General features: G+C 37.7%; 1 long non-coding RNA gene across 2 annotated transcripts in view; it reads left to right on the top strand.

Annotated features, from left to right (window-relative positions):
- The window catches only part of LOC132690198 (uncharacterized), a 149,991-nt gene that overhangs the window by 72,525 nt on the left and 52,432 nt on the right, over positions 1–25,034 (top strand). The gene's annotated exons all lie outside the window — the stretch shown is intronic.

Below are 25,034 nucleotides of genomic sequence, written 5' to 3'. Positions count from 1 at the left end.
ATCTTCTTAATCCACCAGTCAGTTGATGGACATTTAGGCTCTTTCCATAATTTGGCTATTGTTGAAAGTGCTGCTATAAACATTGGGGTACAAGTGCCCCTATGCATCAACACTCCTGTGTCCCTTGGGTAAATTCCTAGCAGTGCTATTGCTGGGTCATAGGGTAGATCTATTTTTAATTTTTTGAGGAACCTCCCCACTGTTTTCCAGAGCACCTGCACCAGTTTGCATTCCCACCAACAGTGCAAGAGGGTTCCCGTTTCTCCACATCCTCGCCATAGTCTCCTGATTTGTTCATTTTAGCCACTCTGACTGGTGTGAGGTGATATCACAGCGTGGTTTTGATTTGTATTTCCCTGATGAGGAGTGACGTTGAGCATCTTTTCATTTGTCTGTTGGCTATCTGGATGTCTTCTTTGGAAAAGTGTCTATTCATGCCTTCTGCCCATTTCTTCACTGGATTATTTGTTTTTCGGGTGTGGAGTTTGGTGAGTTCTTTATAGATTTTGGATACTAGCCCTTTATTCGATATGTCGTTTGCAAATAACTATTCCCATTCCGTCAGTTGCTTTTTAGTTTTGTTGATTGTTTCCTTTGCAGTGCAGAAGCTTTTTATCTTGATGAGGTACCAATAATTCGGTTTTGCTTTTAATTCCCTTGCCTTTGGAGATGTTAGACCAATCTTAAATCTTAACTCTTCTGGTAAATCTTACTAACTCTGGGCTTGATCTCTTTTCTTCCCTCTACTATGCTGTTTCATACTTTTTGCTATTTAACTCCTATTATTGAGCCTTGTACGTAAGTTTAAAGGCTTGTTTTCCCAATTAGACTGTGTGTTGTGTTTTTTTTTTTTTTTCGTACAGTGACTAGGTCATACACATTTTGTTTCTGACTGTTTCCACCTCTATACCCCAACCATCATCAAGCTTTGAAACACCTGGATATTACATCTTCTTTCGGGAAAAGGGCATGTTAGAAAATTTCTAGACCTTTTGAGCAGAATCAAAGACAACTGTATATAACATTATAGATACTACAAGGGCAAAACTTTGCTCTTATAGTAAGAAGCCTGTCTACAATAGCACGCCAGTTTGAATCCCTCAGAGCCTACCTCCATATACCTCCATTCACCCCAGATTTCCAAGTGAGTTTAGAATGTCTCATTCTGAGCATCCAGATCATATCTGGAGGAGTTATGCCAATGTCCAAATAAGTTAATAATCCCTGAAGAAAAATTAGGCTTTTTGTTTCTCCTTTTATATGCTTTTGATTCATTTAGGCTCTCATATATATCATCACCAGAAAGAAGATAAGAGTGAATGCCAGCCATTCAAGTGTTTAAATTTTTTGTTGATAGCTTCAATAATTTGGTGAGAGAAGTTAGGGAAAAGTCTAGACTCTGAGGAAATTTAGGGACTGATTTTCATTTATCCACTTCTTCATTTCATCAGTTAATGACAAACCTAAAAATCTAAAAAAAGATTAACACATAAAAGATCACTATATATCCTCAGAAGAAAATACTTGTTGAAGTTAAAAATATGGGACATTTAAAAGTAAAGAGGGTGGTAGCTAGTGTTCTCTTATATAAATTAAAGAATATCACTGAAATTCTGAATAAACAGGCCATCTAATAGAGGAAGATATCTATACTGGGTAACTACATCCTGATATGTAAGTTTAAAGGAGAGGAAGAGAAGACAGTGCTGAGCGAGGAGCCATGTATACCTGGATGTGCTCTATTAAAAGAGGCGCTTGATTGCTCAGTAATTGCAGAGCTAGGCTCTTGGGGAGGCCTTTGTCATCCCTCCTTGGCTGACACCAGATGATAGTGTGGCTCTGTGATAAGAAACAGAGGACCAGTGTCTCCATGGTAACTAACTGAGCTCTATATATTACACTCATTACAAATGAAGATAGATAGTAAAAAAAAAAATAATGTATTAATGCAGAGAGAGAATATATATATGTGAGTGTATATATGTATCTTGTCTTATATCTAGAAAGTGAATAAAATAAAATAAAAATGTGATTGCACTAAATAGACAAGGTTGATAGGCCTTTTTTCCCCCATTGGTGCAGGTAAATATTTCATTTTTCAGCTCCTCTGATGGTTTTGTTCTGAACCCACCCAGCTGTAGCTTGAAAGATTAATGATGGGCAGCAAAAGAACCTAAGAAGAGGCAATGAATGAATAGAAACCAACACCAGAGAAGAAAGAGTTCTGTGTGGCCTTTGGGACAAATAAATAAGGATTTACTCGGTCTGCTAGATTCGTCTCCATAGCAGGAAAACCTGGAACCCATTAGAATGAAAACCTGGACATTTTTATAATGTAATGTTTCCTAGAGTTCCAAACTTGCCCAGACTAGTGACAGGAAAAAATAAATAAATAAATAAAGAGGGAAGGAAAATCAGCAGTTACCTTTCTAATTTTTTCTTCTGTAGATATTGATTTTGCTTTAACACAACTAACTTTACTATCTCTCTCCTTACATAAGACCATTTCACCTATCTATAGATCTTTATTCAGTTAAACACATTTTTCTAAAAACTCAGCCTGCCTATGTCATGCATTTTAAAGAAATGTATTAGTCCATCTGCTCTTGGATGAATGATTTTAAATTCTGAAAGAAGGATCCTTGGTAGCCCAGCAGGGACTTTTGCTGATCTTTAAGGTTGGTTCCTATCCCACCTGTGTTTCTTTCTCAGTCACTCCCTTTTCTGAACAAGTACTTGGGTTATTGCTAGAAAGGGTATAAATGTATTTTTAAAATAGCTATTTCGTCTAAGCAACATAATGTTATGCCCTTCTTTTTTTTCTTTCTGAAATCACGCTCTTCTACAAGACTTGTGAAAGCTCTTTATTTAGCATCTTCCTAGGTAGGGATGAAAAAAAAGGGGGGATAATAATGTAGGTGCATACCTAAGAGGAATGAAAATATAGGTACCACACAAAAACTTACAAATTTCATAACATTATTCATAATAGCCAAAAAGTTGAAACAACACAAATGTCCATCACCTGATGAATGGATAATATAATGTGGTATAAGCATACAATTGGTAATTACTTGGCAATAAAAAGTAATGAAGTACAGGTACATGCTACAACATGGATGAACCTTGCAAACATTGTGCTAAGTGAAAGAAGCAAATCATAAAAGACCAAATATTGCATGAGTCCATTTACAGGAAATTTCAAGAATAGGTAGATCTATAGAGACAGAAAATAAATGAGCAGTTGCTTAGGGCTGGCAAGGGGCATGGGAAGGTGAGGGTGACTGCTATTGCATACAGGGTTTCTTTGGCAGATGATGAAAATGGTTTAAAATTGATTGTGATGATATCAAAACTTTGTGAATATACTAAAAAAACACTTTGAATTGGACATTTTTAATGGATGAATTGCACGGTATGTAAATTATATCTCCATAAAATGGTTACAAAAATAAATATAAGACTTAGATGAAAATGAACATGATGACCTATAAAATGACCACATGTCCTGATTTGCCCAGAATAGTGCCAGTTTTTGCCAGTTGGGCCAATGAATTGTTATTAGCTCTGCTTTTATTTTCAAAGGGTCCTGTTTGGATGATAAGCTATGTGGTTGCTGTATGTATATTCAGGAGTACCATGACTTTCTGAAGTGTATCTTAAAGTTACCTAATGAAAATACCATTTGGGATTCCTATTAAAAGTAAAGATACCTGTGTCCCTCCCATGGATTCTAATTTAGGTCAGAAGTGAAAACTGGGGGGCGCCTGGGTGGCTCAGTCGGTTAAGCGTCCGACTTCAGCTCAGGTCACGATCTTGCGGTCTGCGAGTTCGAGCCCCGCGTCGGGCTCTGGGCTGATGGCTTAGAGCCTGGAGCCTGCTTCCGATTCTGTGTCTCCCTCTCTCTCTGCCCCTCCCCCGTTCATGCTGTGTGTCTCTCTCTATCTCAAAAATAAATGTTAAAAAAAAAAAAATTAAAAAAAAAAAAAAGAAGTGAAAACTGGTGTTTTGTAGTTTTAGACAAGATTGGGTGCGTTCAGGGTAGTATGGCGGTGGACATGTAGTTTTAATAATTATTTAATAGTGAATATTGTGAATGCCAAAATGAATTTAGTGAATGCCAAAAATTCACTGTTCTACTTATTTATAAAAAAGAGGTGACCTAATTACTTTCTGGGGCAAAGAGAATTCCAGACTACAGGGAATTGCCAGCCATGGGAGAGGCTAGAACACCCATTCTGACTGTGATGAGGATCAAGAGAACAATGGGAATAACATTCAGCACAAGTGGTGCTTCTAAAAAATACATTTTTCTTCTTGTCTCTAAAAAAAAACCCCTATTATATATTATTTTATATAATTTATATATGATATATGTATTTATAATATATATCTATTATATATTATTTTGTAGGAATGAATGAGGACAAAACTGGTAATGGTCCAGTTGGAAGTTTTTTGTCCACAGTGGCCCAAAGTAGAGGCAGATAGGTTCTGGGATATCCCTGACTATCACAGTCCTACCTTAGAACCTTATATCCACTGCCTTCTCTCTTCTTGCTGCTTCCATCCAAATGCCATTGACTCAGAATTTTACTGAGAACCCTTTAACACCCAGGTTTGGAGACAAAAAGTAGAACCCTCAGCTAAGGCAGAGCTGTCCCAGAAATAAAGGAAAATGTAAGAAACTTGAGCAAAAGGACAATTTTTTTAAAAACTGCCATAGACTAGACGGTTTGCGTCCTCCCAAAATTCATGTTTTGAAACCTACTCTCCAGTGTGATGCTGTTTGGAAGTAAGATCTTTGAGATGTGATTAGGTCATAGGGCTCTGGAATGGAATTAGTGCTTTAAAAACAGGACCCCAGAGAGATCCTTCACCCCTTCTGCCATGTGAAGACACTGTGAAAAGACTGCTGCCCATGAGTCAGGAAGTGGGCTCGCACCCACTGTACACACCAAATCTGCCTAGTGCCTTGATCTTGGACTTTGCAGCTCTCAGACATCTGAGAAATAAATTTATGTTATTTAGAAACTAGCCTGTCTATGGCATTTTGTTACAGCAGCCTGAGTAAACTAAGACAACTACCAAAAGGAACAAAGGAAATTGGACCATAGTTTTTAATTTTTTATTTTTACTTATTTTTGTATTTATTTTGAGAGACAGAGAAAGAGAGTGCATACCAGTATGATCTGGGGAGGGGCAGAGAGGTAGGGAGAGAGAGAGAATCCCAAGAAGGCCTCACACTGTCAGGGAGTATAGAGACCAATGCAGAGCTTGAACTCATGAACCATGAAATCATAATTTAAACCAAAATCAAGAGTCAGATGCTCAACCACCTGAACCGCCCAGGTACCCCTGAGCCATAGTTTTTTAAAATGAATGTGAGCCCTGGACCACATAGCACAATATGAACCAAACGGATAAAAAGCAATCTATCATAATATACATATATAAAAATACATATATTATTAAATAATTGAAATAATTTGTGACTTATTTGAATCAACATTAACTTCTATTTAAAGTGTTTAGTGTTTGGGGCATCAGGGTGGCTCATTTGGTAAGCATCCACCTTTTGACTTTGGCTTAGGTCATAATCTCACAGTTAATGAGTTTAAGCCCCATATCAGGCTCTGGGCTGACAGTACAGAGCCTGCTTGGGATTCTCTCTCTTTTCTGCCCCTCCCCCACTCGCCTTTCTCTATTTCTAAATAAATAAGCATACAAATAAATAAATAAATCTTTAAGATGTTTAGTCTTCATTGCTTGTTGTTCATGTTGAAAAGTCCTTCACAGTCTCAGAGTCTGAATCTGAAATGAAAATTGTACAGGTGAAGAAGCCTGTACATTTCCACATTTGCAGAATTATCATAAAATGACTTAAGGAAAAGGGAAAAAATCATTACAAACCGGTTCTCTCCTTTGGCCAGATTGCTTTAATTCTTAGACTGTTTTTTTGTTTTTTGTTTTTTGTTTTTGTTTTTGGCATCTTTAATCAATCAAGAAAATGCTCTCCTGCAGATTCTGAACTCAGAAGTATACTCCTATACTTGCTCCTGTCCATACCCAAGCCTCTTGATCTCCAGGGGAAAGGTTGACATCTGGGGAGATTTCTTTGTTTCACTTTGTTCCAGCAAACTGTTTGAAATATTCATGCTTTTTATTGAAATTTGAGTCATCTTTCTGTCTTAGGTACTGTCTAAAATTTTTCAATGTTTTAAAAGAGAGTCCTAAAATGTTTTAAAAAGGATTGAGGGAACGCAGCCCAGGGTGAATATTACTATTATTTAATAACAGCACAAATTGAACTTCTTTGGTTTCTAAACTGCTGCTTTTTAAAAAAATGTTTGTTTAATTTTTTGAGAGAGGGGGGATGGGGCATGGAAGGGACAGAGAAGAAGGGAGAGAGAGAATCCCAAGCAGGCTCCATGCCACCAGCACTGAGCCTGATGCGGAGCTCAATCCCACAAACTGAGATCATGACCTGAACTGAGATCAAGAGTTGAATGCTTCACCAGCTGAGCCACCCAGGTGCCCCTCCAAGCTACTGCTTTTTAATGGAAATATTTCATATATGCCTTTTAGGTTCCAATATGATATTACTAAGACATGTTGACTCATCAAATCAATGTGGCAATTACCACAAGAATATTTAGATGTCCAGGTTTGGTGCTTCTGTTTTATTGGACATGCATGGACTGGCAATGAAAGCAGTTTAACATTATCTAAAAGACAAAAGATTTGGAAAAGCTTTAAAAAGTTTTGACTACAGGGATTACAAACTTTAATCTAATGATGTAGATTTACTTACGCAACAGGAGTAAAAAAGCATTTTCTAGAAGAAAAAACCTGGGATGAATTCCAGGTAACTGATTTCAAGTATGATTCTTAACTAATAAAACATAACAAGTTTAGAAGACTCACAAACACAGGGCCACACAGGACTCTGAGATAACAGACCCATGACATCAGAAACTAAATACTAGGCAAGACCATGTCTTTGAATTTTGTTTATGGGCAGGAAGTGAGGACATTCTAAACAATGAGGATTACAATCAAGAGAAAGGGTAGCAAGACAAACCAGTTTAAAAGAATAATTCTGATGTATATTGGAAGGGACTTTACTGAGCTTGAAATAAGAAAATAACAACCTCTAAGATTTTATTTGTTGCTTCTCTTGATCCTCATCCAGTATTTTAGTTCTAGGCTTCTTAAGGTGCTTAGTAAATCCCAACAATCAACCCAAGGGCCTGACTATGATATCATCCAGGCTATGGATGATAATGCTTTCCATTTTAAACAAATTCAAATAACTTAGAACCAAAAAAAGAAATAAAGTTTATTTAAGGCCTTGGTATGTTTGTGGAAGACATAGGTTATGGTGTAAGAGCAGGGTAGCAATAAAGAACAAAGGCTTAGACATCAGATAGATATAATTTCCACCACTTCCTTCCTGTGTGACTTTGGGAAGGTCTGTGATTTCATCTCTGTGACCTTTGATAGACCTTTGATAGGCAGTTAGCTTTAGTAGACACTGCCTGTCTTCTGAGGTGATTTTACTTACACTTCGAAAAGCAGTGTTTTAGAGTTCCAGTTTCTCCATATCCTTATCAACATTCTGGTGAGTAAATGATGACTTTTTGTTGTGACTTTTGTTTGCATTTCTCTGTTGACTAATGATATTTATCATCTTTTTATATGTTTATTAGACTCTTTGATGTCCTGTTTTGTGAAGTGCCTGTTCCAGTCTCTTGCCTGTTTTTTTTAAATTGAATTTTTTTATCTTACTGATCTGTAATTTAAAAAAAAAATATTCTAGTTAGGAGTCCATTGTTGGATATGTGTATTGAAAATAATTTCCTCCCAGTCTGTGGCTTGTTATTTTACTCTCTTAATGGGATCTTTGATGAACAATAGTTTTTAATTTTAAAACAGATTTATTCACTTTTTTTCTTTACATTTACCACTTTCTGTGTCATTTATAAGAAATCTTTCTAATACCTTGGTGGCTTCATTGTAAAGTGTATATCTCTAATCCAAAAAGAATTTATTTTAGTAAACGATGAGGCAGGTATCCAAATTCTTTCTTCTCCAAATGTTCTTTCAGTTGTCCAAAAACTTATTTTTTTAATGTTTATTGTATTTTTGAGAGACAGGGAAAGCCCAAAGGCAGGGAGGGGCAAGAGAGAAAGGGAGACACAGAATCCAAAGCAGCCTCTAGGCTCTGAACTTTAAACTGTCAGCACAGAGACCCACGTGGGGCTCAAACTCCTAACTGGGCTCGAACTCAAGAACTGTAAGATCATGACCTGAGCTGAAGTCTGATGCTCAACTGACTGAGCCACCCAGGAGCCCCTGTCTAAAAACTTATTAAAATCATTAATATATTAAATGCCGCCTTTAGGGAATTTCCATCACAATGACTTCATAAGTTTTGATATGAAATATTCTTAACACTTAGCCATGTTCAGTAAAATATTAAAACACCAAAAGACACAGGTAAACCGAGAAACAGATAAATCTCTCTGTGGATCAGATATAGTGAGTGGAGGTGAAGACAATGGCCTTAAGTGTTGTGGGTTTAAAAAAACAAAAGGGCAATATTTGCTGAGAATGTAGCTCTTATGAGATAGGGAGTACTTTAAGTGCTCCATTTGAATCAGGAATGTGAATACCTCTTAACCACATGAATCCACGGGCTATACTATATAAATAGTAAGGGATCTTCTCATGAAAAAAGGCTGGGGAGTAGAGTTTCTGGTGACCATGTTGGGCTGTGACTTTCAGAAAACTGCAGGATACATTTGAAGGAAGATATATTCTCATAACCAAAACAGAACCAAGCTGCCTGTGAGCTTTGGGACAGCATCAGGGATATCAACCATGTCTACTTGGGACTGGAATCCTAACATACCATTATCAGACCCCATTCTTGATTGGGATATCAGGATTTGGGTGGAGGTAAACATAAAACTACCTGACCCAGGATTGGGTTGAACACTGGAAAAGAGAAAGGGGTGGAGGGATAAACCTCAAAATAGGTCAGAGTTCCAGAGAAAAACATTTACTTGTCTGAGAGAAACCAACCAAATTAACAATCAAAGTATGAATTTATTCCAAACAGAATCAATTTCTTGGAAGTTTAAATATATTTACATTGTTCAGGGAGATAAATAAGGAATACTTTCAATAAAAAAAAAAAAAAGATGAAGAAAGAAGCAATCACTTCTAGAATGAAGACCACAAAGCATAAATACAAGATATAGTGAAGTGTGATGGTAGAATGACAGGAGGAAATAAAACACTGGCTATAATTACTCAGGAAAGAAGTAGAAGAAAACAAAGGGATGAAGGGAGCATTAAAGGAACATAGAGTACGTAGTCATAAAAGCAAAGGATAGATATTAGAAAATTGAACAGCATGAAATAAAAATGAATAATTGAAATGATATACAAAAGAGTTAAAACATGCATAACTATAGCCTAAGAAGAAGAGAGCAAAAAGAAAATAGAACAGATATTTATTTATTTATTTATTTATTTATTTTTAATGTATGAAATTTATTGTCAGATTGGTTTCCGTACAACACCCAGTGCTCATCCCAAAAGGTGCCCTCCTCAATACCCATCACCCACCCTCCCTTCCCTCCCACCCCCCCATCAACCCTCAGTTTGTTCTCAGTTTTTAACAGTCTCTTATGCTTTGGCTCTCTCCCACTCTAACCTCTTTTTTTTTTTTTTTCCTTCCCCTCCCCCTTGGGTTTCTGTTACGTTTCTCAGGATCCACATAAGAGTGAAATCATATGGTATCTGTCTTTCTCTGTATGGCTTATTTCACTTAGCATCACACTCTCCAGTTCCATCCACGTTGCTACAAAAGGCCATATTTCATTTTTTCTCATTGCCACGTAGTATTCCATTGTGTATATAAACCACAATTTCTTTATCCATTCATCAGTTGATGGACATTTAGGCTCTTTCCGTAATTTGGCTATTGTTGAGAGTGCTGCTATAAACATTGGGGTACAAGTGCCCCTATGCATCAGTACTCCTGTATCCCTTGGATAAATTCCTAGCAGTGCTATTGCTGGGTCATAGGGTATGTCTATTTTTAATTTTCTGAGGAACCTCCACACTGGTTTCCAGAGCGGCTGCACCAATTTGCATTCCCACCAACAGTGCAAGAGGGTTCCCGTTTCTCCACATCCTCTCCAGCATCTATAGTCTCCTGATTTGTTCATTTTGGCCACTCTGACTGGTGTGAGGTGATATCTGAGTGTGGTTTTGATTTGTATTTCCCTGATAAGGAGCGACGTTGAACATCTTTTCATGTGCCTGTTGGCCATCCGGATGTCTTCTTTAGAGAAGTGTCTATTCATGTTTTCTGCCCATTTCTTCACTGGGTTATTTGTTTTTCGGGTGTGGAGTTTGGTGAGCTCTTTATAGATTTTGGATACTAGCCCTTTGTCTGATATGTCATTTGCAAATATCTTTTCCCATTCCGTGGGTTGCCTTTTAGTTTTGTTCGTTGTTTCCTTTGCTGTGCAGAAGCTTTTTATCTTCATAAGGTCCCAGTAATTCACTTTTGCTTTTAATTCCCTTGCCTTTGGGGATGTGCCGAGTAAGAGATTGCTACGGCTGAGGTCAGAGAGGTCTTTTCCTGCTTTCTCCTCTAAGGTTTTGATGGTTTCCTGTCTCACATTCAGGTCCTTTATCCATTTTGAGTTTGTTTTTGTGAATGGTGTGAGAAAGTGGTCTAGTTTCAACCTTCTGCATGTTGCTGTCCAGTTCTCCCAGCACCATTTGTTAAAGAGACTTTTTTCCATTGGATGTTCTTTCCTGCTTTGTCAAAGATGAGTTGGCCATACGTTTGTGGGTCTATTTCTGGGGTTTCTATTCTATTCCATTGGTCTATGTGTCTGTTTTTGTGCCAATACCATGCTGTCTTGATGATGACAGCTTTGTAGTAGAGGCTAAAGTCTGGGATTGTGATGCCTCCTGCTTTGGTCTTCTTCTTCAAAATTACTTTGGCTATTCGGGGCCTTTTGTGGTTCCATATGAATTTTAGGATTGCTTGTTCTAGTTTCGAGAAGAATGCTGGTGCAATTTTGATTGGGATTGCATTGAATGTGTAGATAGCTTTGGGTAATATTGACATTTTAACAATATTTATTCTTCCAATCCATGAGCAGGGAATGTCTTTCCATTTCTTTAAATCTTCTTCAATTACCTTCATAAGTTTTCTATAGTTTTCAGCATACAGATCTTTTACATCTTTGGTTAGATTTATTCCTAGGTATTTTATGCTTCTTGGTGCAATTGTGAATGGGATCAGTTTCTTTATTTGTCTTTCTGTTGCTTCATTGTTAGTGTATAAGAATGCAGCTGATTTCTGTACATTGATTTTGTATCCTGCAACTTTGCTGAATTCATGTATCAGTTCTAGCAGACTTTTGGTGGAGTCTATTGGATTTTCCATGTATAATATCATGTCATCTGCAAAAAGCGAAAGCTTGACTTCATCTTTGCCAATTTTGATGCCTTTGATTTCCTTTTGTTGTCTGATTGCTGATGCTAGAACTTCCAGCACTATGTTAAACAACAGCGGTGAGAGTGGGCATCCCTGTCGTGTTCCTGATCTCAGGGAAAAAGCTCTCAGTTTTTCCCCGTTGAGGATGATGTTAGCTGTGGGCTTTTCATAAATGGCTTTTATGATCTTTAAGTATGTTCCTTCTATCCCGACTTTCTCAAGGGTTTTTATTAAGAAAGGGTGCTGGATTTTGTCAAAGGCCTTTTCTGCATCAATTGACAGGATCATATGGTTCTTCTCTTTTTTTTTTTTGTTAATGTGATGTATCACGTTGATTGATTTTCGAATGTTGAACCAGCCCTGCATCCCAGGAATGAATCCCACTTGATCATGGTGAATAATTCTTTTTATATGCCGTTGAATTCGATTTGCTAGTATCTTATTGAGAATTTTTGCATCCATATTCATCAGGGATATTGGCCTGTAGTTCTCTTTTTTTACTGGGTCTCTGTCTGGTTTAGGAATCAAGGTAATACTGGCTTCATAGAATGAGTCTGGAAGTTTTCCTTCCCTTTCTATTTCTTGGAATAGCTTGAGAAGGATAGGTATTATCTCTGCTTTAAATGTCTGGTAGAACTCCCCTGGGAAGCCATCTGGTCCTGAACTCTTATTTGTTGGGAGATTTTTGATAACCGATTCAATTTCTTCGCTGGTTATGGGTCTGTTCAAGCTTTCTATTTCCTCCTGATTGAGTTTTGGAAGAGTGTGGGTGTTTAGGAATTTGTCCATTTCTTCCAGGTTGTCCAATTTGTTGTCATATAATTTTTCATAGTATTCCCTGATAATTGTTTGTATCTCTGAGGGATTGGTTGTAATAATTCCATTTTCATTCATGATTTTATCTATTTGGGTCATCTCCCTTTTCTTTTTGAGAAGCCTGGCTAGAGGTTTGTCAATTTTATTTTTTCAAAAAACCAACTCTTGGTTTTGTTGATCTGCTCTACCGTTTTTTTAGATTCTATATTGTTTATTTCTGCTCTGATCTTTATGATTTCTCTTCTTCTGCTGGGTTTAGGCTGCCTTTGCTCTTCTGCTTCTATTTCCTTTAGGTGTGCTGTTAGATTTTGTATTTGGGATTTTTCTTGTTTCTTGAGATAGGCCTGGATTGCAATGTATTTTCCTCTCAGGACTGCCTTCGCTGCATCCCAAAGCGTTTGGATTGTTGTATTTTCTTTTTCCTTTGTTTCCATATATTTTTTAATTTCTTCTCTAATTGCCTGGTTGACCCACTCATTCGTTAGTAGGGTATTATTTAACCTCCATGCTTTTGGAGGTTTTCCAGACTTTTTCCTGTGGTTGATTTCAAGCTTCATAGCATTGTGGTCTGAAAGTATGCATGGTATAATTTCAATTCTTGTAAACTTATGAAGGGCTGTTTTGTGACCCAGTATATGATCTATCTTGGAGAATGTTCCATGTGCACTCGAGAAGAAAGTATATTCTGTTGCTTTGGGATGCAGAGTTCTAAATATATCTGTCAAGTCCATCTGATCCAATGTATCATTCAGGGCCCTTGTTTCTTTATTGACCGTGTGTCTAGATCTATCCATTTCTGTAAGTGGGGTGTTAAAGTCCCCTGCAATTACCACATTCTTATCAATAAGGTTGCTTATGTTTGTGAGTAATTGTTTTATATATTTGGGGGCTCCGGTATTCGGCGCATAGACATTTATAATTGTTAGCTCTTCCTGGTGGATAGACCCTGTAATTATTATATAATGCCCTTCTTCATCTCTTGTTACAGCCTTTAATTTAAAGTCTAGTTTGTCTGATATAAGTATGGCTACTCCAGCTTTCTTTTGGCTTCCAGTAGCATGATAAATAGTTCTCCATCCCCTCACTTTCAATCTAAAGGTGTCCTCAGATCTAAAATGAGTCTCTTGTAGACAGCAAATAGATGGGTCTTGTTTTTTTATCCATTCTGATACCCTATGTCTTTTGGTTGGTGCATTTAATCCATTTACATTCAGTGTTATTATAGAAAGATACGGGTTTAGAGTCATTGTGATGTCTGTATGTTTTATGCTTGTAGTGATGTCTCTGGTACTTTGTCTCACAGGATCCCCCTTAGGATCTCTTGTAGGGCTGGTTTAGTGGTGACAAATTCCTTCAGTTTTTGTTTGTTTGGGAAGACCTTTATCTCTCCTTCTATTCTAAATGACAGACTTGCTGGATAAAGGATTCTCGGCTGCATATTTTTTCTGTTTAGCACACTGAAGATATCGTGCCAAGCCTTTCTGGCCTGCCAAGTTTCAAAGGAGAGATCAGTCAAGAGTCTTATAGGTCTCCCTTTATATGTGAGGGCACGTTTATCCCTAGCTGCTTTCAGAATTTTCTCTTTATCCTTGTATTTTGCCAGTTTCACTATGATATGTCGTGCAGAAGATCGATTCAAGTTACGTCTGAAGGGAGTTCTCTGTGCCTCTTGGATTTCAATGCCTTTTTCCTTCCCCAGTTCAGGGAAGTTCTCAGCTATAATTTCTTCAAGGACCCCTTCAGCACCTTTCCCTCTCTCTTCCACCTCTGGGATACCAATTATACGTATATTATTTCTTTTTAGTGTATCACTTAGTTCTCTAATTTTCCCCTCATACTTCTGGATTTTTTTATCTCTCTTTCTCTCAGCTTCCTCTTTTTCCATAACTTTATCTTCTAGTTCACCTATTCTCTCCTCTGCCTCTTCAATCCGAGCTGTCGTCGTTTCCATTTTGTGTTGCATTTCGTTTAAAGCGCTTTTCGGCTCCTCGTGACTGTTCTTTAGTCCCTTGATCTCTGTGGCAAGAGATTCTCTGCTGTCCTCTATACTGTTTTCAAGCCCAGCGATTAATTTTATCACTATTATTCTAAATTCACTTTCTGTTATATTATTTAAATCCTTTTTGATCAGTTCATTAGTTGTTGTTATTTTCTGGAGATTCTTCTGAGGGGAATTCTTCCATTTGGTCATTTTGGATAGTCCCTGGAGTGGTGAGGACCCGCAGGGCACTTCCCCTGTGCTGTGGTGTATAACTGGAGTTGGTGGGTGGGGCCACAGTCCGACCTGATGTCTGCCCCCAGCCCGCCGCTGGGGCCACAGTCAGACTGGTGTGTGCCTTCTCTTCCCCTCTCCTAAGGGCGGGATTCACTGTGGGGTGGCGTGGCCCGTCTGGGCTACTTGCACACTGCCAGGCTTGTGGTGCTGGGGATCTGGCGTATTAGCTGGGGTGGGAAGGCAAGGTGCACGGGGGCAGGAGGGGCAGGCTTAGCTCGCTTCTCCTTAGGTGATCCACTTCAGGAGGGGCCCTGTGGCAGCGAGGGAGTCAGATCCGCTGCCAGAGGTTTGGCTCCGCAGGAGCACAGAGTTGGGTGTTTGCGTGGAGCGAGCAAGTTCCCTGGCAGGAACTGGTTCCCTTTGGGATTTTGGCTGGGGGATGGGCGGGGGAGATGGCGCTGGCGAGCGCCTTTGTTCTCCACCAAGCTGAGCTCTGTTGTCCGGGGCTCAACAACTCTCCCTCCCATTGTCCTCCAGCCTTCCCGCTTTCTGAGCAGAGCTGTTAACTTATGACCTCCCAGACTCTAAGTCGCGCTTGCTGTTGGAACACAGTCCCTCTGGCCCCTCCGCTTTTGCCAGCCAGACTCGGGGGCTCTTCTTGGCCGGCGAGCCGCCCCTCCGCCCCGGCTCCCTCCCGCCAGTCCGTGGAGCGCGCACTGCCTCGCCGCCCTTCCTACCCTCTTCTGTGGGCCTCGTCTGCGCTTGGCTCCAGTGACTCCGTTCTGCTAATCCTCTGGTGGTTTTCTGGGTTATTTAGGCAGGTGTAGGTGGAATCTAAGTGATCAGCAGGACGCGCAGTGGGCCCAGCGTCCTCCTACGCCGCCATCTTCCCTCTCCAGAACAGATATTTAAAGATATAATTCAAGAAACATTCTCAAAGTGAAAGTTCTCAATCTATACATATTGAAAGGGCCACATGCTGAATGTTGAACAAAATTGACCCAAAATAGTCAAAAAACCCAAAAGTTTATCTTAGTAAACTTACTAGATTACAAAAAATAATGAATTAATTCTACATTATTAGTTAGGCAAAAAGATTATGTCCCTTATAATGAAAAAAAGTATCAGGCTTACCTCAGTAACTTGGGTTGGGTTCTCTGGGAAGCAGTTGCTGAAATGGACTTAGGAGTGCAAATAATACCTGTGAAAGGAAAAGGAAAAAGCTCAATTGGGCTGGGAGAGGGATTAGTCTGCAAGTCTGACTCAGTCTTTGTCAGCCCAATGAGGAGCTCCTGAGCAAAGATCCTATTAGAGAAGTTCTGCATTTGTTAGGTATTAGCTAGGCCCTGCTACCTCCACCTAGTTTAGTCATTGCTGGGACAGCCCTGAGAAGAATGTGCCTTCGGCTACTGCTACTTTGTTCAGTCATTCTCCAGCTTCTACACTGAGAAAAGCATGATCTTGATTCAAAAGCTAAAGTAGACCCTACTGACACTAACAACTTGAGGTTGTCAACTAACCATACTGCTCAGACCTGGGCAGCAAATCCTTTCATGAAGGAGGGTCTGAGCAAATCCTTTCATAAAGGAGGGTCTGAGCAGTACATCTCCAATTCTCCCACAGTTCAACCCTTGTATGATGCAGATCTACTCCTCTAGGTAACAGCTCCTATAGGACTCTGGTGGGCCTCTATTCCAGAGGGCAAACATAGAATAAGGAAATTAGCAGGATGAACTACAGCCTCACTCTTCCAAGTTTGTCTCAGACACATACTCATTGTCTCTGCATCTTCCACTTTTATTATAAATTCCTCTCATTCTTAGCCACTACTACCTCTGCATGTCTCAGTGACTTGGTAACCCAAACTCTCGTTAGTGGGGGGCTCAGTGTTCTTGCTAACCATAATATTCTCAGGCTAGGTATTTCCTTTGATGATTCAGTCACCGTTGGGCAAGAAAATACTAAGAGATGCCTAATTGTGTCATCTGAATTTCACACATATTCCTTTCTGCCCCAATGTGTAGCAGAAACCCTAGTTCCTTTTTCTGTCTCTGGTCATTATCCCCTAACAAAGTATGTCTCCTCTTAGAGCCTAGGGTGCTTATGTTGGAGCTTTATTCTGTAGCTCAAAAATACCAATTTGAAGGAGTTATTGCTGTATCCCCTGGTGGGAGTATTCCTTCTTTGAGGACCAGGACCTCTAACTTTGTAGAGCCCAGAATTATGGAGCTGGGAAATAGAAAATCCCCTGATAAGTCATTGGAAGTGATGGTAAGTGGAACCCCATCCTGCTTCTATTCCTTGGTCCCTGGTGGTTGTGTCCTGTTGAGGAGAGAAGCACACAAGCACCACATAAAAGTCTCTGATTCAATGTGTATACCATCACCTGGGGATGGCTTGCCATCCTTTAAGGGTTTTGCCTCTAAGCTGGTACTTTATCTGTACCTTCAGCAGTTTGTTACAGTGCTCTGTTAGTCTGGCAACTTCTAGATGGTTCATCAGGTGGATACCATGGGCCCACGTCTTTACTTCCTTTATTGTAAACTGGTTGGATGCTATGTTGTATGGGATTCCATATCTATGGATGAGGTATTCCTTAATCCCCTAGATAGTAGGGGCTGAGGTCCTGAGACAAAGGCAAATCCTTTTCTGGAATAGGTATCAATTCCTGTGGGAAAAAACTTCTGGCCCTTCTGGGATGAAAGGACCCCCAGATAATCAACTTCCCATTCCAAGGCTTTTTGTCATAATGCAGGTTCAACCTTGGTGTCTTTTGCTGGCAAACTGGACATTTAGAGATAATGGTAGTTACATAAGCCTTGATTAACAGGAGTCTGTGCCCCTGTCTCTGCCCCTCTGGTCACTTCATTCATAAATCCATTGTATTGCATGGCCAATGACAGGACTAGGCTAATAGTAACTCACCAGTTTGTTTACTTGGTTAATGCTTCTTCCATGATTCTTTCTGGTGAATATTAATATGTGACAGAAAGATCTTCATATTTCATGCCTTTATTCTCATAGGCCTTTCCATATGCCTTTGCCTCAGGATTCCCTGTCTCCAGTCTTTCAATCTTTTACTTTCCAGGTCCCTCACCAGTGGCTAGGCCATTTGTCATTGCCTATGAGTCCATGCATATCTTTACCACAAGCTATTTCTTCCATACATAGTAGATGACCACTGCCTGAAGCTCTGATTATTGGGAAGATTTTCTCTTTCCACTCTGTTTCAAAGCCACTCCTGAATGAGGCTGTAATGCAGCCGCCATCCATTTTTGGCTTGAGTCTAACCCATTCATTCCATCAGTATTTAAAATTTATTTACCTTCTTCATAGAATCTACATAGGTATATTGTATATAGGTGTGTTGTACATAGGCCACAGATATGAGCTGTGGGAGAGTCTCTTGTTAACTATGGTGGATGATATAGGAGTCTGGTCCACCTGTTCATATAGCTTCTGTGTACCCTCTGATCTACGTCATGATTATCCTATATTTGCTATTTCTGTCATATAATGGGTTACTGGCAAGCCTACTTAACTTTATGACTTGACTTCAGTAGTTCTGAATACCTGGTCACTAGTTATCCAATGGTCAAATGTTGGATCTGTCAGGTCCCAGTATCATGCCAGAAGCTGGTTTGTTTTTGAATTGTATCATCCTAATCATTTATTCAAATGTTAACTCAAATATAGTTTACATACAGTATTTTATTAGTTTCAGATGTACAACATGGTGATTCAAGATTCGTATATATTACAAAATACCATGATAAGTATAGTTACCATCTGTCACCATACAAAGTCATTACAGTATTATTGAGTATATTTCCTCTGCTGTACTTTTCGTTCCCATGATGTATTTATTTTGTAATTGTATGTTTGTATCTCTTAATCCTTTTAACCTATTTCACCCATTCCTCCAGCCCCCTCCTGTCTGGCAACTACCAGTTTGTTCTCTGTATTTATAAGTCTCTTTTTGTTTTTTGTTGTTCGTTCATTCTGTTTTTTTTTGAATTCAACGTGTAAGAGAAATCGTATTTATCTTTATGTTACTTCACATAGTTTAATATCCTCTAGGTCCATCCGTGTTTTTGCAAATGGCAAGATCTCATTTTTTTGTGGCTAATTAATATTCCATTATGTGTGTATATGTGTGTATGTATCACATTTTCTTTATCCATTCATCTATTGATGGACACTTATGTTGCTTCCTTATTTTGGCTATGGTAAATAGTGCTACAATATACATAGGGGTGCATATATCTCTTTGAATTAATGTTTTCCTTTTCTTCAGGAAGATACCCAGAAGTGGAATTAATAGATTTAATGGCATTTATATTTTTAATTTTTTGAGAACTCTCCATACTGTTTTCCATAGTAGCTGCCCCAGTTTACATTCTCACCAACAATGTTCTGGTGTTCACTTTTCTCTACATTCTTGCCAACACTTGTCCTTTCTCTCCTTCCTTCCATCTTTCTTTCCTTCTTTTTTCTTTTCTTTTTCCTCTTCTTTTCTTTTTTCTTTTCTTTTCCTTTCTTTCTTTCTTTCTCTTTCTTCTCTTTTTCTTTGCTTTCTTTTTGTTCTTTTCCTTTCTTCCCTTCCTTTCCTTTTCTTTTCTCTTTTCTTTCCTTCTCTTCCCTTCTCTCCTTTTTTCTTTCCTTCCTTCCATCCTCCTCCATCCTTCCCTTCTTCTCTCTCTCTCTCTCTTTCTTTTTTGATACTAGCTATTGTGACTAATGCTAGGTGTTACATCATTGTTGTTTTGTTGTTTGAATTTCCTTGATGGTAGTGATTTGAGCATCTCTTTGTGTGTCTGTTGGCAATCTGTATGTCTTTTTTGGTTTGTTTGTTTGGAAAAATGGCTCTTCAGGTCCTTTCTCCATTTTTAAATTGGATTTTTTTTTTTTTTTTTTTGCTTTTTCTTTCTGGTGTTGAGTTGTATGAGTTCTTTATATATTTTGAATATTATTAGCCTGTATCAGATATATCATTTGCAAATACCTTTTCCCATTCAGTGGATTGCCTTTTTGTTTTGTTGATTGTTTCCTTCACTGTGCAAAAGCTTTTTATTTTGGTATAGTTCCAATAGTTTATTTTTTCCTTTGTTTCCCTTGCCTGAGGAGATATATCAAGAAAAATGTTGCTAAGACTGATGTCTGAGTTTACTGCCTATGTATTCCTTTAGGAATTTTATGTTTTCAGACCTCACTTTTAGGTGTTTTGTACATTTTGAGTTTATTTTTGTGTACGGTACAAGGTAGTGATCCAGTTTTATTCTTTTGCATGTAGCTGTACAGTTTTCCCAGCACCATTTATTGAAGAGATTATTTTTTCCCCATTATACATTCTTGCCTCCTTTGTTTTAGATCAATTGACCATATAAGCATGAGTTTATTTCTGGACTCCCTATTCTGTTCCATTGATCTATATGCCTATTTTTGTGCTGGTACCATACTCTTTTGATTACTGTAGCTTTGTAATATAGTTTAAAATCTAGGATTGTGATACCTGAACCTTTGTTCATTCTCAAGACTGCTCTGGCCATTCAGGGTCTTTCATGATTACATACAAATTATAAGATTATTTGTTCTAGTTCTGTGAAAAATACTATTGATAGTTTGATAAGGATTGCATTGAATCTATAGGTTGCTTTGTGTAGTATGGACATTTTGACAATATTAACTTTTCCATTCTATGAACACATTATATTTTTCCATGTATTTGTGTCCTCTTCAGTTTCTTTCATCAGTGTCTTATAGTTTTCAGTATATAGGATTTTTGCCTCCTTGGTTAAATTTATTCTTATTTTATTATTTTTGCTGTAACTATAAATGGGACTGTTTACTTAATTTTTCTTTCTGCTAGTTCATTATTAGTGTATAGAAGCACAACACATTTCTGCGTATTAATTTTGTATCCTGCAATTTTTAAAAATTTATTTTTTAAATGTATATTTATTTGTGAAAGAGAAAGAGAGTGCAAGAGCAAGAAAAAGAGGGACAGAGATAGAGGGAAATACAGAATCTGAAGCAGGCTCCAGGCTCTGAGCTGTTAGCCCAGAGCCCGACACAGGGCTTGAACTCACAAATTACAAGATGATGACCTGAGTCGAAGTCAGACGCTTAAACAACTAAGCCACGTAGGCCCCTTGTATCCTGCAGTTTTGATGAATTGATTTGTTAGTTCTAATGGTTTTTTGATGGGGTTTTTAGTGTATTGGATATATAGTGTCATGTCATCTGCAAATAGTGACAGTTTTACTTCTTCCTTACCAATTTGGATGCTCTTTGTTTGTCTGATCATCACAGCTAGGACATCCAGTACTATGTTAAATAAAAGTGGCAAGAATGGACATTCTTGTCTTGTTTTCTGATCTTAGAGGGAAAGCTCAGCTTTTCACCATTAAGTATTATGTTAGATGTGGGTTTGTCCTATATGGCCTTTATTATGTTGAGGTATATTCCCTGTGTACTCACTTTATTTAGAGTTTTTATCATGAATGGATATTGAATATTGTCAGATGTTTTTTCTCTACCTATTGAGATGATCGTAGGATTATTATCTTTCATTTTTTAATGTGGTGCATCACATTGATTTGTGGATATTGAGCCATTTTTGCACCCTGGAATAAATCCCACTTGATCGTGATATATGATCTTTTTAATGTATTACTGAATTCAGTTTGCTAATGTATTTTGAGGACTTTGCATCTTTGTTCCATCAGAGATACTGGGGTGTAATTTTCCCTTTTGGTTTGGGGATCAGGGTCATGCTGGGCTCATAGAATGAATTTGGAAGCATTCTTTCTCTTAAATTTTTTGGAAGTGTTTGAGAACGATAGGTGATAACTCTTCTCGAAATGTTTGGTAAAATTTATTTATGAAGCCATCTGGTCCTGGACTTCTGTTTTTGGGAGGTTTTTTGATTACTGATGCAATTTAATTACTAGTATTCAGTATGTTTAGATTTTCTATTTCTTTCTGGTTCTTGGAAGAGTGTACATTTCTAGGAATTTATACATTTCTTCTATGTTTATAAATCTCTTCTGTTTTTGGCATATAATATTTCATAATAATTCTTATAGTCCTTTGTATATATGTGGTGCCAATTGTAACTTCTCTTTCATTTCAAAATTTGAGTCTTCTATTTTTCATGTTGACTCTGGGTAAAGGTTTATCAGTTTTGTTTATCTTTTCACAGAAACAACTCATTTCATTGAATTTTTTTGTTTTTTTTTTCACTTTTATATTAATTTATTTCTACTCTGATCTTTATTACTTCCTTTCTTGTACTAACTTTGTGCTTTTAATTTTTTTTCTAGTTCCTTTGGGTATAAGGTTAGATTGTTTTATTTTTTGTTTCTTGAACTGGGCCTGTATCACTATAAACTTGCCTCTTAGAACTGCTTTTGCTCTATCTCAGGAATTTTTAACCATTGTGTTTCCATTTTTTATTTGTTTCTATGTGTTTGATTTCTACTTTGATTTCTTTACATTGACCAATTTGGTTGTTTGGCAGCATGTTATTTAGCCTCCATGTGTTTGTGTTTTTTCACTTTTTTTTCTTTTAATTGATTTCTAGTTTTATACCCTGTGGATGGAAAAGATGCTTAATATGATTTAAGTCTTTTTAAATTTATGGAGACTTGTTTCATGGCCTACCTTGTGGTCTGTCCTGGAGAATGTTCCATGTGCACTTAAAAAGAATATGTATTTTGTTGTTTTGGGATGGAATTATTCTTTTTCTTTTAATGTTTATTTATTTATTTTGAGAGAGAGTGAGCAAGCATGCACATGCATGAGAGCAGGGGAGGAGAAGAGAGAGAGAATCCCAAGCAGGCTTCAAACTCAATGTGGAGTCCATCACAGAACTTGATCTCACAACCATGAGATCATGACCTGAGCCGAAATCAAGAGTTGGAGGTTTAACCGACCGAGCCACCCAGGCCCCCTGGGATGGAATGTTCTGTAAATACCTCAGTCCATCTGGACTGATGTGTCATTCAAAGAAACTGTTTCCTCATTGATTTTCTTTCTTGATGATCTATCCATTGATGTAAGTGGGGTTTAAAGTCCCCTACTAATACCGTATTACCATAATTTTCTCTCTTTTTGTCTACCAATATTTGCTTTATACATTCGGGTGCTCTTGTGTGCATAGATATTTTCACTTATATCCCTTTATCACTGATCCCTTTATCTGTATGTAATGCCCTTCTTTGTTTCTTGTTACAGTCTTTGTTTTAAAGTTTATTTTTTTCTGATATGAGTATTGCTAACTCAGCTTTTTTTTTTCATTCCATTTTCATGGAATATCTTCTTCCATCTCTTTACTTTCAGTTTGACCTTCAGACTGAAGTGAATCTCTTATAGGCAGCATATAGATGGGTCTTGATTTTTATCCATTTTTTCACTCTATGTCTTCTGCTTGGGGCAGTTAGTCCATTTACATTTAAAATAATTTTTATAGGTCTGTGCTTATTGACATTTTGTTCATTGTTTTCTGGTTGTTTATGTATTTCTATTCTGTTACTTTACTCTCTTGCTCTCTTCCGTTGTGATTTGAAGATTTTCTTTACTGCTGTGCTTGGATTACTTTCTTTTTGGTTTGTGGTTACCATGAAGTTTTATATATTTTTATATGTAAATATATATGTATGTGTGTGTGTATATATATATATATGTATATATATGTATATATATATATATACACATGTGTATATATACATATATATTTTTTGTATGTGTATATTTATAAATATATAAATACAAATATATATATCTACATAAACATAAATATATAAGTACATTTATAATACGTATGTATATGTATATATGTGTGTGTAAGTTGATGGTTAAGTTCACAAATATTCTTTTCTTTTTAATATAATTTGTTGTCAAATTGGCTAACATACAGTGTGTACAGTGTTCTTGGTTTTGGGGGTAGATTCCCATGGTTCATCGCTTATATACAACACCAGTGCTCATCCCAACGAGTACCCTTCTCAATGCCCATTACCCATTTTCCCCTGTCCCCCACCCTCCCATCAACCCTCAGTTTGTTCTCTGTATTTGAGAGTCTCATATGGTTTGCTTCCTTCCCTCTCTATTTGTAACTTTTTTTTCCCCTTCCATTCCCCCATGGTCTTCTGTTAAGTTTCTTAAGTTACACATGAGTGAAAACGTATGATATCTGTCTTTTCTCTGACTTATTTTACTTAGCATAATATGTTTCAGTTCCATCCACATTGCTCCAAATGGCATTACTTCATTCTTTCTCATTGCCAAGTAGTATTCCGTTGTATATATAAACCACATCTTCTTTATCCATTCATCAGTTGATGGACATTTAGGCTCTTTCCATAACTTAACTATTGTTGAAAGCACTGGGGTACATGTGCCCTTATGAATTAGCACTCCTGTATCCTTTGGATAAATTCCTAGTAGTGCTATTGCTGGGTCGTAGGGTAGTTCTATTATTAATTTTTTGAGGAAACTCCACACTGTTTTCCAGAGCGGCTGCACCAGTTTGCATTCCCACCAACAGTGCAAGAGGGTTCCCATTTCTCCACATCCTCACCAGCATCTGTTGTTTCCTGAGTTGTTAACTTTAGTCACTCTGACTAAAGTGTGAGGTGGGATCTCAGTGTGGTTTTGATTTGTATCTCCTTGATGATGAGTGATGTTGAGCATCTTTTCATGGGTCTCTTGGCCATCTGGATGTTTTCTTTGGAAAAATGTCTATTCATGTCTTCTTCCCGTTTATTCACTGGATTATTTGTTTTTCACGTGTTGAGTTCAGTAAATTCTTTATAGATTTTGGATACTAGCCCTTTATCCGATATGTTACTTGCAAATATCTTTTCCCATTCCTTTGGTTGCCTTTCAGTTTTGTTGATTGTTTCCTTGGCAGTGCAGCTTTTTATCTTGATTGGGTCTCAATAGTTCATTTTTTGCTTTTAATTCCCTTGCCTTTGGAGATGTGTCGAGCAAGAAATTGCTGCAGCTGAAGTCAAAGAGGTTGTTGTTGCCTGTTTTCTCCTCTAGGGTTTTGATGGTTCCCTATCTCACATTTAGGTCTTTCATCCATTTTGAGTTTATTTTTGTGTATGGTATAAGAAAGTTGTCCAGTTTAATTCTTCTGCATGTTGCTGTCCAGTTCTCCCAGCACCATTTGTTAAAGAGACTGTCTTTTTTCCATTGGATACTCTTTCCTGCTTTGTCAAAGATTAGTTGGCCATACATTTGTGGATCCAGTTCTGGGTTCTCTATTCCATTGATCTATGTGTTTGTTTTTGTGCCAGTAGCATACTGTTTTGAAGATTACAGCTTTATAGTAGAGGCTAAAGTCTGGGATTGTCATGCCTCCCACTTTAGTTTTCTTTTTCAATATTACTTTGGCTATTCAGGGTCTTTTGTGGTTCCATACAAATTTTAAGATTGTTTGTTCTAGCTTTGAGAAGAATG

This window comes from Panthera onca, chromosome E2 (genome assembly GCF_046562875.1).
Source record: "Panthera onca isolate mPanOnc1 chromosome E2, mPanOnc1 haplotype 2, whole genome shotgun sequence".
Taxonomy (NCBI): Eukaryota; Metazoa; Chordata; class Mammalia; order Carnivora; family Felidae; genus Panthera; species Panthera onca.
Note: the sequence above shows the minus strand (reverse complement) of the source record. Positions and strands in the feature narration are given on the sequence as shown.